Below are 13,231 nucleotides of genomic sequence, written 5' to 3'. Positions count from 1 at the left end.
GAAATCGATTGATACATGTACAGATAATTACGTGCTTTTCAGCATGTTTTATAAACAACATGTTCACATCGTATGTTCAACGTTTAATATAGTACTTAAAGTTGGTGACGAATTTTGAACTACCGGTATGGCTGCAATTTCCAGCCGTGTGCTTGTAACTGAAAGATATTCATAACGACATGCGTATATAGGTTTCTAGATTGTGGGAGACAAAAAAACGTACCGTAATCATTAAACGCATATATTTGTTACGCGTATCATTTCTTGTAAGAAAATCTTATGATCTTAACTTCCAGGTAATGCGCAATAGGCATTAAAGCGGCGATGAAATGTCATTTCACTACTTCCACCTGTCGTATATTTAAATTCCAATTAACCGCTAGATTTATTTCATTTTACTTTGATTTTTAGGAGATGGCTGCATTAATGTAATTTGTTTGTGTGTATATTTTTTTGTTTACAGAAATCATGCATTTGATTCACCATCGAAGCGCGGAAAGCGGCAACGAAAATCTAAACGGTCCGATATAAGTAAACTGAATGAAGTCGCAATGGGCTGTTTGCCAATACGCTGCCACCACAAATGTGATGAATCGAAGATTCTGCCGCCAACCACTCGTCTAGGCATAACATTGCATGACAATAGGATAGTGTAAATTTTATTCTGTCAACCTAAAAAGAGACATTGAAGCTAACTTAATTAGGTTGAGTCAGTGTTCGAACGTGCAACTACCACATTAGGAGACCAAACTGTTCAACACGGAATAGAACGAACTATGGTTGACACTGTAATAAACAATTTATTCGGTACAATGGTTTTGGTTCATTCATGCTTGCATGGTTTATACCAAAAGTTCATTACTTTACAAACACTTCAAGAATGTGTCTTTTAAAGTAATAGACCGACACGTTTTAAACGTATAACTACAAAATTTCAACATGTTTTGTACAAATCAAATTCAATAATGTTAAACTTTACCAAAATCATAGGCTTTTGCCACGTAGTGAAACTCTTGTTTTTAATCAAATCAAATCTTTGTTTCAAATATTTTCTAAAACTAATTAAATATATAGAGACATGAAAACGCTTTTATTAAAATATTTCAGAGATCATAACATTTAACATTAAAATATGTCTGAAATGGTAACAATTATGTACATTGTAAACATGACAAGATAAGGGATATCATCTATTATGTTGATTAAATTTCAATTGATATTAACACTGTCTACTAACAGTATTGAGAAAATAATTATGGAACTCGACAAATACAGGATTCCAATAAGTTATACACTGTTTACCACTATCGGCACAGCTTCACTATTTTCATAAGAGTGATAAATGATTCAATCTACCCACATGCACATAATCAATTACATATTTTCAAATATTATTGAACTACCGGTAAATCTCTATAATTTCAGTAACATTGGCCTTGACAGACTTCAACAAAATCTATAGACAATAACAATACACAACAAAAATTATAATTATGTTTTTGGTATCCACAACAAGCCTTAAATTTTAATGTTTTTTTTTACAGGCTAAAACAAACATCTTCCAAATATGTGGCTTACTAAATATCTTTTGTAGCCAGATTTTGTCCTATATGAGTTGTTACATATTTTGCACTCATATAGTTATTATTGTCTACAACAATTTCAACTGAACATTCTACATGTAAACAGCTATCTAATGGTTGCTCGGTGGCTTTTTTATCTTCATGATTGTTGCAGTCCACCTCAAACAATAAATTATCCACTCCAGACATTGTATCTGTCTTCATTACTAGGGGGAATAGTTACAGATAAAAACACACATCTCTCCTGCTTCTCTTCAGTCTCTGCAGTCTCAAACCCGAAACAACATCCGTCGGTCGTGACATTCGGAAATAAATTATCATTATTATAGCAATTGACATGCGCTAGTGTTCCGACGTCATGGGTTTGAGCCTATCAACTGGCACACTTTTCTTCCGTGGTTACTTTACACATGCCATGGGCATAGCAGTTAATCAAAGCAGGATAAATTGTTCCAATACGGTTTAAAGTTAATGATACTCAGAAATTGTACAATTACTCAGTCCACTGCTATATCCAATCCAAGAAATATCGAACAGTAGCCTTTAGTCCATTGAATTAACTTATCATAGCAAGAGGCAATGATTTTTTTTAAATGGGAATATTTGAATGATATTTGACATTGATGTTATACTACTTAAAACAAACATAATGATGTCTTTCTTTTTTTATTTGGATGAAAAATAGATTTTTTATGATTTTTTTAAAACACGTAAAAAAATAGGTGCATTTTTCTGCTGTTTTTTCAGCCAAAAATCTGGTTCATTGCCAGCAAACAACTGACATTTGCATTTAACCAGCTATTTTGGCCATTTATAAGTTATTTTTATCTATGTGAATGCCTTTTTAGACATAAAACACATTAATACATATCAATAACAAATATTTTTTATTGGTTTTGCACTTTTTACTGCACAGTTTATGGCAAAATAAAAGGGGGCATACAAATACATATTTATGTGCGTGAATAGCCTTTGTCTTTACTGCTATCAACAACAATCCTGCAGCTTTTTTAAGGTTTTATTTTCAATGATAACTAATGTGGAACTAACACATAATTTGTTGACACAATTTATATTTGTTGTGCATACACAATATATAAATACTTGTGAAATGTCCAATTACCAGACATTACATAATGATGAATTAAAATGACACATGCCTCCCAATCACGATGACGAGTTGTTCAAATAAAAAAACAAAAAAACATTGTTGATGTTGGTTTTTTGTCAGTCAAAGGTAGCATATAGGCAAAAACTAATCTCAAAGATTGAAATTTTTCATAAATGACGATTGATGAATCAATTTACTTCAACTGCACTCTCACATGTCAGACCGACAGTGTCATGAGCAGACATAGTGGTCACTACAAAACGGTGAAATTCTTATGGGGGCTTTCAATAGTTTTGACAAGTTTTATATGTTGTTCACTCAATTAAAATAAATTGTCCATTAGGTAAAATAAGTCCTCAAATTATAAATACACCACAAGAACAACAGCCAATACTTAAATAAGGTTAACATGAAGACAATAGTTCACTGTCACACATGTTTAACAAAAGTAAAATCATTTGCTTCATTAAATAGGTTCAAAAACCAAAATTCTTCTTATTTAAATAAGACCTAACACTAGTTATTTGAACTTCAATGGATCTGTAAGTATTTTTCCTAAGATAGGTGAATAACAAACCTATCCAATGGTTTAAAAAATCTTATATTCAGTTATCGCCTATGGCGATTTCTTCCTGATTTCTTTTCTTTTCCTCCTGCTGCCTTCAGCTTCTTTGCCTCAATCTCCTCTATCGGGGCCGCATTCACAAACGGCAGCTTCTTGCGGTAATCTGTAACATGTAAATGAACATTTGAGCCGCACTCTGGGAAAACGGGGCTTAATGCATAAGCCTAAAGTGTCATCCCAGATTAGCCTGTTTAGTCCACACAGGCTTATCAGGGACAACACTTTCTGCTTCAACTGGATTTTCTTTAAGAAGGGACTTTCTTAAACGGAAAATAGCTTAAAGGTTCATTGTTTTTACCATTCAAGGCTTTTTAAAGGCTGTTGGGGGAGGGGGCCTTAGCCTTCATATTATATAGGAAAAAGTGTGTGAAACCCAAAATTTGGGGATACAACTCACGCAATGTTAGTCATAGTGGAATGAAATTTCCAGGTGTAAGTTTCTTTTTTTGGGATAAGTGCATGTAACCTTTTTATGAAAATTTCTGAGGGATTGTAGACTAGATTAGGCTACAGCTTTAGAATTAAAAAAAAAAGACTGCTCTTCCTTATCTTGTGATATCAGTCTTCTTAAACTCAATTATGTAATATCTGTCTTCTTAAACTACATTTTGTGATATCTGACTTCTTAAAAGTATAACAGTATATATTTCAATTGCATAAACATTAGTGAATTACAATAATGATGATTAATTAATGTTGATAATAAATGTATTTCAAAATGACCGATACATTGCCATAAAATAAAATTACATGGGGTTTATGTTTCAAAATGTCATTCTGCTGAAATGTCATTTATATACTAAGAAAAATATTTATTGGTTAACATTGCAAATTATTTTTTATCTAGTACCTGACGCGGAATCTTCAACTTTTCAGCTATTGCAGCCCGGTCTTGTTTAAATTGACCTGGCTGCGGTGATACACGCTCACTGTCAGGCTCCGAACGCTCACTGTCAGACTCCGAGTCAAACTCTTCCCAATCCTGAGACTCTGACTTATTAGTATCAGACATATGTCTGCAAAAAGAATAATTTAAATCAAAGAAATAATATATCTACATAATATAACTAAAATACAGTGACTGTATCGAATTGTTGTTCACATCTGACGTTAAATAAAGATTCTTGTATCTTGTATCATTAATGCTATATCCGAAATACTTGCTGTCCGAATTGTGCAAGTCTGTATTTTGTATTATCGAAACGTCTATTTACAGATATACGAATGAAATCTACCATTACGATATAATGTCGGCATAAATATATCCTTCAATGATGTTTTGCACGTACAACACATTTTTTGGCAACTTTACAGAGGAAAAAAAGAACAATTGATATTAACGTCGTATGAATTGTCAACAACGGCGGCCATCTTGCCATTCATGAAACCGGTCCATACATTAGCAACAACCAGCAGAATCACGGCATTTTGCAAAGCAATTAGTGGCATGAATGGAAAGGAGAATGATTAACCTACAAAATAAAAGCAATTTTTCTACTGGGCAATGTATCTTACCTATTTTTCTCGATCTCGGAAATTTTCTGAGGTTTTCTTTTAATCTTCTACGCAACTGTGTGGAAACGAAAGTGCTTTGCCCGCGAACATAAATGTATTAACTTATATGATTAGTGGTTATTTTAACCATATCCAATCGAAAACCACCTTAAAAGCGACGTAATTCCGACCCCCTATCGGCACTATTTTTATGAACGAGATTTCGCGCAGGAATTTTTCAGAAATAAATGAGACGTACGCAGTTGCCTCCCTTGTGCCCATCGCTACTTATCAACTGAGACTATACTTACCATATTCTATCTCGAACTTCAAAGTAAGATGTTAGGACACTGAAGTCTGAAACAAAAGTATTACAGTAATGAGTGAATTATGAAATGAAAACTTTTGTATGTTAAACATACATCGTGTACAAATAGAAGAGATACTAGCGATAAATGTTGATAATGAATTCATCCAAACACGACAAATACCTAACTATGTGTGCATTTGAAGAGCGCAATTGTAAACAAGGGAAGTAACACGATTGGGGAAGTATCTCTAAATCTAAACCGTAGGTTACACACAACTTATTTCCCCTTATATTAAATATAATAATCAATTATAATTATAATCCCACAAAAGTAAACAAAAATAGTTAAAAAAGACTAATTATACAACAATCATATTTTACAATTAAACTGCTGAACTGGTCTTAAAACTTTCTTTTTCAAATTGTTATCGAATCGTGTATATAAATTTTATATTTAAACAATCAACGGGTTTTTATATCTTATAAATATTATTGTTGAATCGGTCGTTCAACAATAGCATGCGTTCTAATCAGATTTTTAAGAACCAATACCATGTGTTACCTTAAATGCATAGTTTTAATAACCTTTTTAAGTGTAGGGTCAAGACATCTTTCATGCGTTAAGACAGTGGTCAGGGCTGAGGGACGAGAAGTAACAGACCCATTTCATTTAACAATATAAAATTAAGAAATTCTTTAAATGATTACCATATCAGCAGAATCCAAAACATTCTTTAAACGTGCTATATTTGTACTTAAATTCATTAGTCTCGGCTATTATCCGGTGCCTACTTCATGCATTATCCGGTGCCAGCAATCGACACATAAAATACATGTTTTTTTCTACAAACTAAACTGTCACTCATCATGGCAATGATTTAACAATAATAATGCTGCCGTTTTCATCAGGAAACTAGCTCAGAAATTTGAATTTCATTGTAAATATGGACCAATATATGCATTTACTTCCGTTTCCATAGGTTTTGTGCATACACTGTTGGACAATATAGGTTCCCACTGCATAATGACGTTTTTGTTACTGAGCACGAGTATACAATTTACTGAATGAATGTCTTAGTTGTTCCGTGGAATATTGGTATGGTGAAAAATGTTAACGTAATAAAGAGAATATTGAAATAAAAGAACACACTTACCTCAAAACAGTCAATATATTTCTGATATGATCCGGTGCCGTTTCGGGTATTATCCGGAAACGTTCAAATGTTTCCGATATTATCCGTATTGGTTAGGCACCGTGAGTAATGTAAACATTTGTTTAGCAGCGAATCAATATTATTTCATATAAATAAAGTTAAAACGGGTGACAGAAGTAGTAGTAGAAGTAGTAGTAGTAGTAGAAGTGGTAGCAGAAGTAGTAGTAGTAGTTGTTGTTGTTGTAGTGGTAGTAGTAATAGTAGAAGTAATAGTAGTAGTAATAGTTGTAGTAGTATCAGTAGTAGTAGAAGTAGTGGTGGTAGTGGTAGACGTTGCAGTAGAAGTAGTTGTATGAATGATAGTAGTAGAAGAAGTATTAGTAGCAGTAGTAGTATAAGTAGTAGTGGTAGTGGTAGTGGTAGTAGAAGTAGTAGTGGTAGTGGTCCCGGTCACATTTTTATTGCAAATGCAAACGAAAAACAGTATCTAAGTAGCTAACTTACCAAAGTAAATGGGAAATTCATTTATTTATCTGAAACTTATATTTCCATAAACACTGCCCAATACAATCATTCTATATAAAATCTTTCATCAACACAAAGTGCCATACGAAGGTTAATTACAAAAGGAAAACCCTAAAGCAAGTAACATTTGTGTGAACAAGTTAAAATGCAAGTCAAAATGCAAACAGTCTGCAACATTTAAGCATCTAAAAATCGTATCCCAATGTCATGTTTTTCGTTTAACGGATGATCTCGAGTCAGGATCGAAGTCATTCGGTTGGCGTTAATTTGCATCATTTGGAGCGCACTGGCCTGTGCTTTCTATTAAGTCCGCGCGCTATTATAATAGATAACGGGAAACTTCAAAATAATGGGAAAACCCCTATTTCCTTGACTTGATTCAGTTATGTATTGCAAAACATATACTTTCATTTTTACACACTCTCTTTTCTTTTCTTTTCTTGCTGTCATGTCAAAAATAAAGCGGGTGTGTCTTTTCTTATGACACACTCACCTACAAAATGTGATCTACATGATGAACCAGCATATCCCACTCTACATCTTAGTCAACAACACTAGCAACCTAACAATATGTTGGTATGCAAAGTTTGCAAACTTCATATACGCATGGTGTCCAGATAGCAAGCAAAAAGGAATATGACTATTGCTACTACTACTACTACTACTACTACTACTACTACTACTACTACTACTACTACTACTACTAATACTACTACTACTACTAGTACTACTACTACTACTACTACTACTACTACTACTACTACTACTACTACTACTACTATTACTACTACTACTACTACTACTACTACTACTACTACTACAACTACTACAGTAACTACTACTACTACTTGTACTATTACTACTTCTACTAATACTATTGTAATGTACAATGTTCAATTCATTTACAGAAGTGCCTTTAATAGCGATCAAATGATTCATATCATGTTCTTGAAATCAATTTTGTATGCTACCATGCAATAGTGTTTACGGAGGTAAAGTTAAATGTTTATGAATAATAAATCGCACTGAAAACTGAAATGGACATCTGTTTGTTATTGTGTTCCACCGACTATTCGACAATATAAATAGTGATATAGTTGCTTCAGATGTCGGTTCATTGTTTTAATTAAAGCATTTTGATGAAAGAAATATGTAATGAAATGCAACCTAACCAATTTGCAACAAAAACCAGATGAAAACAAATGAAATGTTTATTTTCCTCTTAATGCCAATAGTAGCGTCTTTTATTTTCGGCAATTTGCTTATAATTATAGTGGTTGCGAGGGAAAAAGTAAACACAACAAGTATTTTATTTGGAGCATCTGCTGGCATAAATTTGAAAGTTAGCTTTTTTGGTCCGCTGTTTTAAATATTTAGTGGATTAAGTGCTGCTGCGAGCAAATATTTAATCGCCACTGCGTTTGTTATCATATTGATTGAGTTCGTCGATCAACGATTTTGGCACTGTCGATATGGACACTGATTGTCTTAACTACAGAATGACTTTTGAGTATAGCGACGCAATTTAATGTTAAACAGCTGCTGACGGTACACATGTGATCCTCGCGGAAATTGAGACATCTTAATATGTTGCGATAGTACAATACTTGCAACAATTCCTCGCAGCCGAAGGCGAGAAGAGATTTATTAGTATATACGATGATATGTATATAATGCCAAAACGAAGTACATGGAAAACATCCTGTATAATTTCTGACTTGATAGATCTTACTGGTATACCTTTGACGGTCATAATTACAGATAATTTAGTATTATTGCTTAAGTTTCGGACATCGTTTGGACAACAATACACAAAAGCTACCCGCATCTTTTAATTTACGACATATTTTTTATGGCCCATTGAACATTTCTTTTAACAAATACTCCATTCAAAAGTGTCGGGTTTTTAAGGGTTTTTAAGTTTCTGTTTGAGAGAACTATGTTAAACATGTTTCAATTCAACATTATCTCCCACGCAGCCTAGAGCTGTATGTACTTACGTAAAAATTTTAGCGTTGAAACATACGATGAATGAAAGCACGCGGTTATATAACATTGCGAAAACACAACTACAATTTGTTTGGAACACTCTTGAAAGTGCTATAAACCTTATATTAAAAATACAGATCATGTGCACATGAACGAAATGTTTAATCATTGTAATGACTTAATCGGTAACGATTCATGTAATAATACGGATAAAATAAATACACAAAATTTAAATAGACCACAAACCGAAAATGACCATCTTGATTCGCCGATTTCAGAGTCGGAAATATATCAAGCAGTTTTCAAAAACAATCTAGTGGACCCGATAATATTTTAGCTGAAATAATTAAAACAGCATATAATTCTATTAAACCGTACCTCACAACTATATTCAATGACATTTTTGATACTGCAAAATATCCTGAGAGCTGGGAAAAAGGTTTGTTTCATCACACCAATATTTAAAGGCGGAAACCCGAGCGATGCAAAACATTATCGCAGAATAACATTAAATAATAACTTATCAAAGATATATTCTCAGGTTCTTTTAAACAGACTGAACAAATGGTGTGATGCAAATAAAATTATATCTGACTTCCAATGTGGTTACCAAACAGCAAATATCACAAACGGTGTGTACTGGTGCTGTCTAGCGAACCCGGTTATTTAATAGGCAAACAAGCACGTCGATTTATGTTGTGTATACCATACATAACAGGCGTGTAAAAAGCTACAAAGGAACAAGGTTGACATTTATAAACTTGGTAGGGCAATAACACCTTACATATAAAACCATTAAAAAGTCATTATACATATGTAAAAAAAGAAAGGTGGAATAACCCGTCGTTTCTAAGCGAAAATGGCCGAAAGCCCTTCAAAAGATTCTTAAGAAACTTTAATACGCAACGTACTAAGTAAACATAAACAGAGGGGGTAATCACGTGATAGTCAAGATGGCGACGTCCATGCCGAGACAGTTATTTTTCGCCGTTTTGTACCCTTTATTACTTACGTTTATTTTTTAAATGACGCTCACTTTCCAGACATATCAGTACACAGGTGATTAGAGTTTATATCGTATTTGAATTCGCTTTATATCTCGACTTTACTCCCCGCGAATTTTCTTAGAGGAGCCCTAATAAGGTCATACCGCTTAGAAATTTCGCGGCGAGTAAAGTCGAAATATAGAGCGAATATTACTGTGAACTAAACTCCAGTTAATTTCTTGCTAATATGGCTGGAAAGTGAAATGATATAAAACATAATAATAAAAGCAATTAAGGGTATAAAACGGCGAAAAATACCTACCTCGGCATGGACGTCGCCATCTTGATAATCACGTGATTACCCGCTCTGATACGATTTGTTATGAGAACAGAGATTATTAAAGTCACTGACATCGTTATGGTACACAGTTTCGGGCGAATAACTACTAGCCAAAGAGGCAACATAAATTCATTGCAAATGAACGAAACTCGGTGTAGAGATTTTACTGGAACCAGCATAGCTGGATCTAATATCTGCCTTCATAACCTACTACATGATGATAGCCGAGCCACGTGGTACAATTATTTTCCCGTTGTTAGTTTTACTTTTTATTTCAAATACAATAATTTATATTTTTATTATGCATCTAAACTTATACACAACTTTCAAAATATGAATGAAAATGATTCTACTTTTCATAATATAATACTTAAACGCCCAAAATATCATTCTCCTAAATCCGGTAGGATTTTCTTGTGATGGCAAAGATTTATGTGAGAACATGCAACGACAACGCAGCGTGGAAATAGCAAATGAATCAGATTTACCAAGGGAGACACATATTGACGTGTTCGACTTTACACCGTGATGCACCTTAATCCACCAACGACACAAAGTGTAGCACCTAACAGAATAGAAGAAGCACTTCTCTGCATTAGTATTATATGCTCGACATGTAATCGCGATATCGAATCAGTCACAACTCTGAGATGTATGTGGTCCGTTCTCTGTTAAAAGGTAGTTTAATGGCAAAATAATCAATTTGTACTGTGTGACATATTATTTAAATGCCATTATTCCTAATTAAGGATCTTAAAACCGTTTGTCAAAATAACTTATATTTTTAATATATGCCGTTTTGTGTAAACAAACTATTAGTTGCCGACGTCACGTAGTTTCTACGTTTAGACGTTGCCGACGTCACAGCATTTAGACAATGTTCCTTCTGCGTTAGAGGATTTGTTCTTGAATGTATTAAAATAATTATCGACACAAACATTATTGTAGATATGAAATTCTTGTTAATGAATCTTATATTGTACATTCTTAGTTTAATCGCCACCGACAGCCACAGCGTTGCTTTTACTGTCGTTTGCCGTGTGTTATGTCCTGTCAACGTTCACGTCGTTTCTTGATTTTGTATCGTACACTAACTGACGATTCAACAATTATACCTATCAACGTACCTTTATTCATTAACTTACGGTACAAGTCATGATTATTTCTCAGCCGCAGCATGAGTCGGTACCGATAATCAATTATCTTCAAGCCTGGTTAGAAAAAGAAAGTCGGTGATACGAAGGATAAGATGATCGCATTAACCATGACACAATTCAGGATTTTGTTCAATGTCGATGTATCATGAGGTGAACACAGTTACTCAGTTTGCCTTTTTGGAGTTTTTTGAGCATGTGACAATGGATGTTGTCGAACGTGTATTTTTTTCAGGTGGCAAATTTAAGCCGAGGTAGCTGCCCATACACGAGAACCTCAGTGTGGCTACCAATCCGAAACATGCAGTGTCTGGCAAAAATTATTAACTTGTGTCAGAAACGTAGATATCTACGCATATGTTTGTGTAGAAACAGTAGTTTTGAAGCCGTTATGTATGTTTAGACACAATTCCGATATTAGGTACATATGCCAACATGATTACGACTTTTGGGAACACTGGTCTTTAAGTTGTCACAGCTTACGCCTCAGTAAATTAATGTAATTCATATCAATATAGACTTTAAACTCATATATTTTACGACATGGTTTATCTCCCTTAATGTGTAATCTTGGTGTTAGTTCAATGATATGGTAATGCAACTTAAAAATAAACTAGCTTAAACCCGAAACATGTCAATGGCTGGCGACTTAAGAGCCGCTTAAAAACATATTTCGAACGTAAAAATATTGAAAGACTATTCGGAAGTATGTCCGAAATTATTTCCGTTAATTTGCTTTTCCGATGTGCTCAACACACGAAACAAGCGCGTTATTACATATTTTAATGATGTGAATGTATTGTATCATGGATGTTAGCTTTATGCCTCCGTTCATGGAATCATCCTCATACGTAAAACGGAAAGTCGACGGTACCGCAACGGAGCAGATGCGAGTTGGGTTATTAATAACGGAAAGGGTACCGTACCGCTTTAGCCCCGTAGTATCTGTTCTGTTAATATTTTGATATACTTTATTATTTTATGAGACCCATGCTGACTCGGAAAACTAGTCTGAAGAACGGAAAAGTTCAATGTTCAAACATGTCAATAACATTTGATAAAGGATTTTAATTGCTGTAAGCACTCGAGCAGAAAAGAACGCATCATATGCGATTGATTGTGCACGACGTTCATCCCTAGTTAATTAGTGAAGCAAGCATATGGTCGGTTTCAAAACCACTGTGTGTCTCTTGTTACCCTTCATATTCAGATTATCGTATTCGTTCATTCGTATTTCGTAACAAATATTGTAATTAAGTAAATTAGTTACTGTATACTTATCTAGTTCGAAAAAGGATATTGTTGGTTTTGCAGCCACCGGATGTCTTTTGTTACTCTACGTATTTAGATTTTTGGTACATTCGTTTGAGGGAAAAAAATATATGTTATAGACCACCAGCATTTGACTGTATATGAATTAGATCCAAGACTACATAAGAATTCAAAGCAGCATTTTAAATATTGTCTTAAAACTTAGTTTCGCTGTAAGGCTTTCATTATAAATTTGACACGCGTCAACTATCAGCAGAAGATGAGGTTTTGAACGTGTCTGCAAAGGCAGACGATAGCATTTTGACACCAGAATTGTCAGTTCAATCCTGTACCACTTCTTTGCTGGCCATGTCCAACTTGCGTCGTTTAGGTTGATAAAGCGAACGATTTGTTCTACGCTTGCGTTTTTGTGATCTGAAAAATATATACAAAATAAGCACTATATCCCACTGTTTGTTGCGGAAATATCGTGTGATAAAGTATTTGTTTGTGAAACGCGTTATCGCATGACTTTTTAAAATAATATTAAAGCATCTGGAACTGCCATACTAAATTCAAAATAACAATAATCTAAGGTAATGAAACAGTAAGCCTATATGTCGAAATCCTTTACACATTTCATATTTCTTTTAACTATTGTGAAACTGACAATTCTGGTGTCAAAATATTGAAATTAAATTTTATGACA

At 33.9% G+C, this 13,231-nt stretch overlaps 1 protein-coding gene and 1 long non-coding RNA gene across 3 annotated transcripts in view; one reads left to right on the top strand and one right to left on the bottom strand.

The window, feature by feature from the left end:
* LOC127850143 (uncharacterized) overlaps positions 1-13,231 on the top strand; it is a 341,679-nt gene that overhangs the window by 121,101 nt on the left and 207,347 nt on the right. The gene's annotated exons all lie outside the window — the stretch shown is intronic.
* Positions 2,154-5,072, bottom strand: LOC127850153 (uncharacterized). Of its 2 annotated transcripts, none has more exons than XR_008035082.1 (3): positions 4,835-5,072; positions 4,170-4,335; positions 2,154-3,422 (listed from the first exon to the last, which is right to left on the bottom strand). It is a non-coding gene; the product is annotated as an uncharacterized LOC127850153 (long non-coding RNA). The 2 variants fall into 2 exon arrangements; XR_008035081.1 differs by having other exon boundaries at positions 4,555-5,071.

Source organism: Dreissena polymorpha, chromosome 11 (genome assembly GCF_020536995.1).
Source record: "Dreissena polymorpha isolate Duluth1 chromosome 11, UMN_Dpol_1.0, whole genome shotgun sequence".
Taxonomy (NCBI): Eukaryota; Metazoa; Mollusca; class Bivalvia; order Myida; family Dreissenidae; genus Dreissena; species Dreissena polymorpha.
Note: the sequence above shows the minus strand (reverse complement) of the source record. Positions and strands in the feature narration are given on the sequence as shown.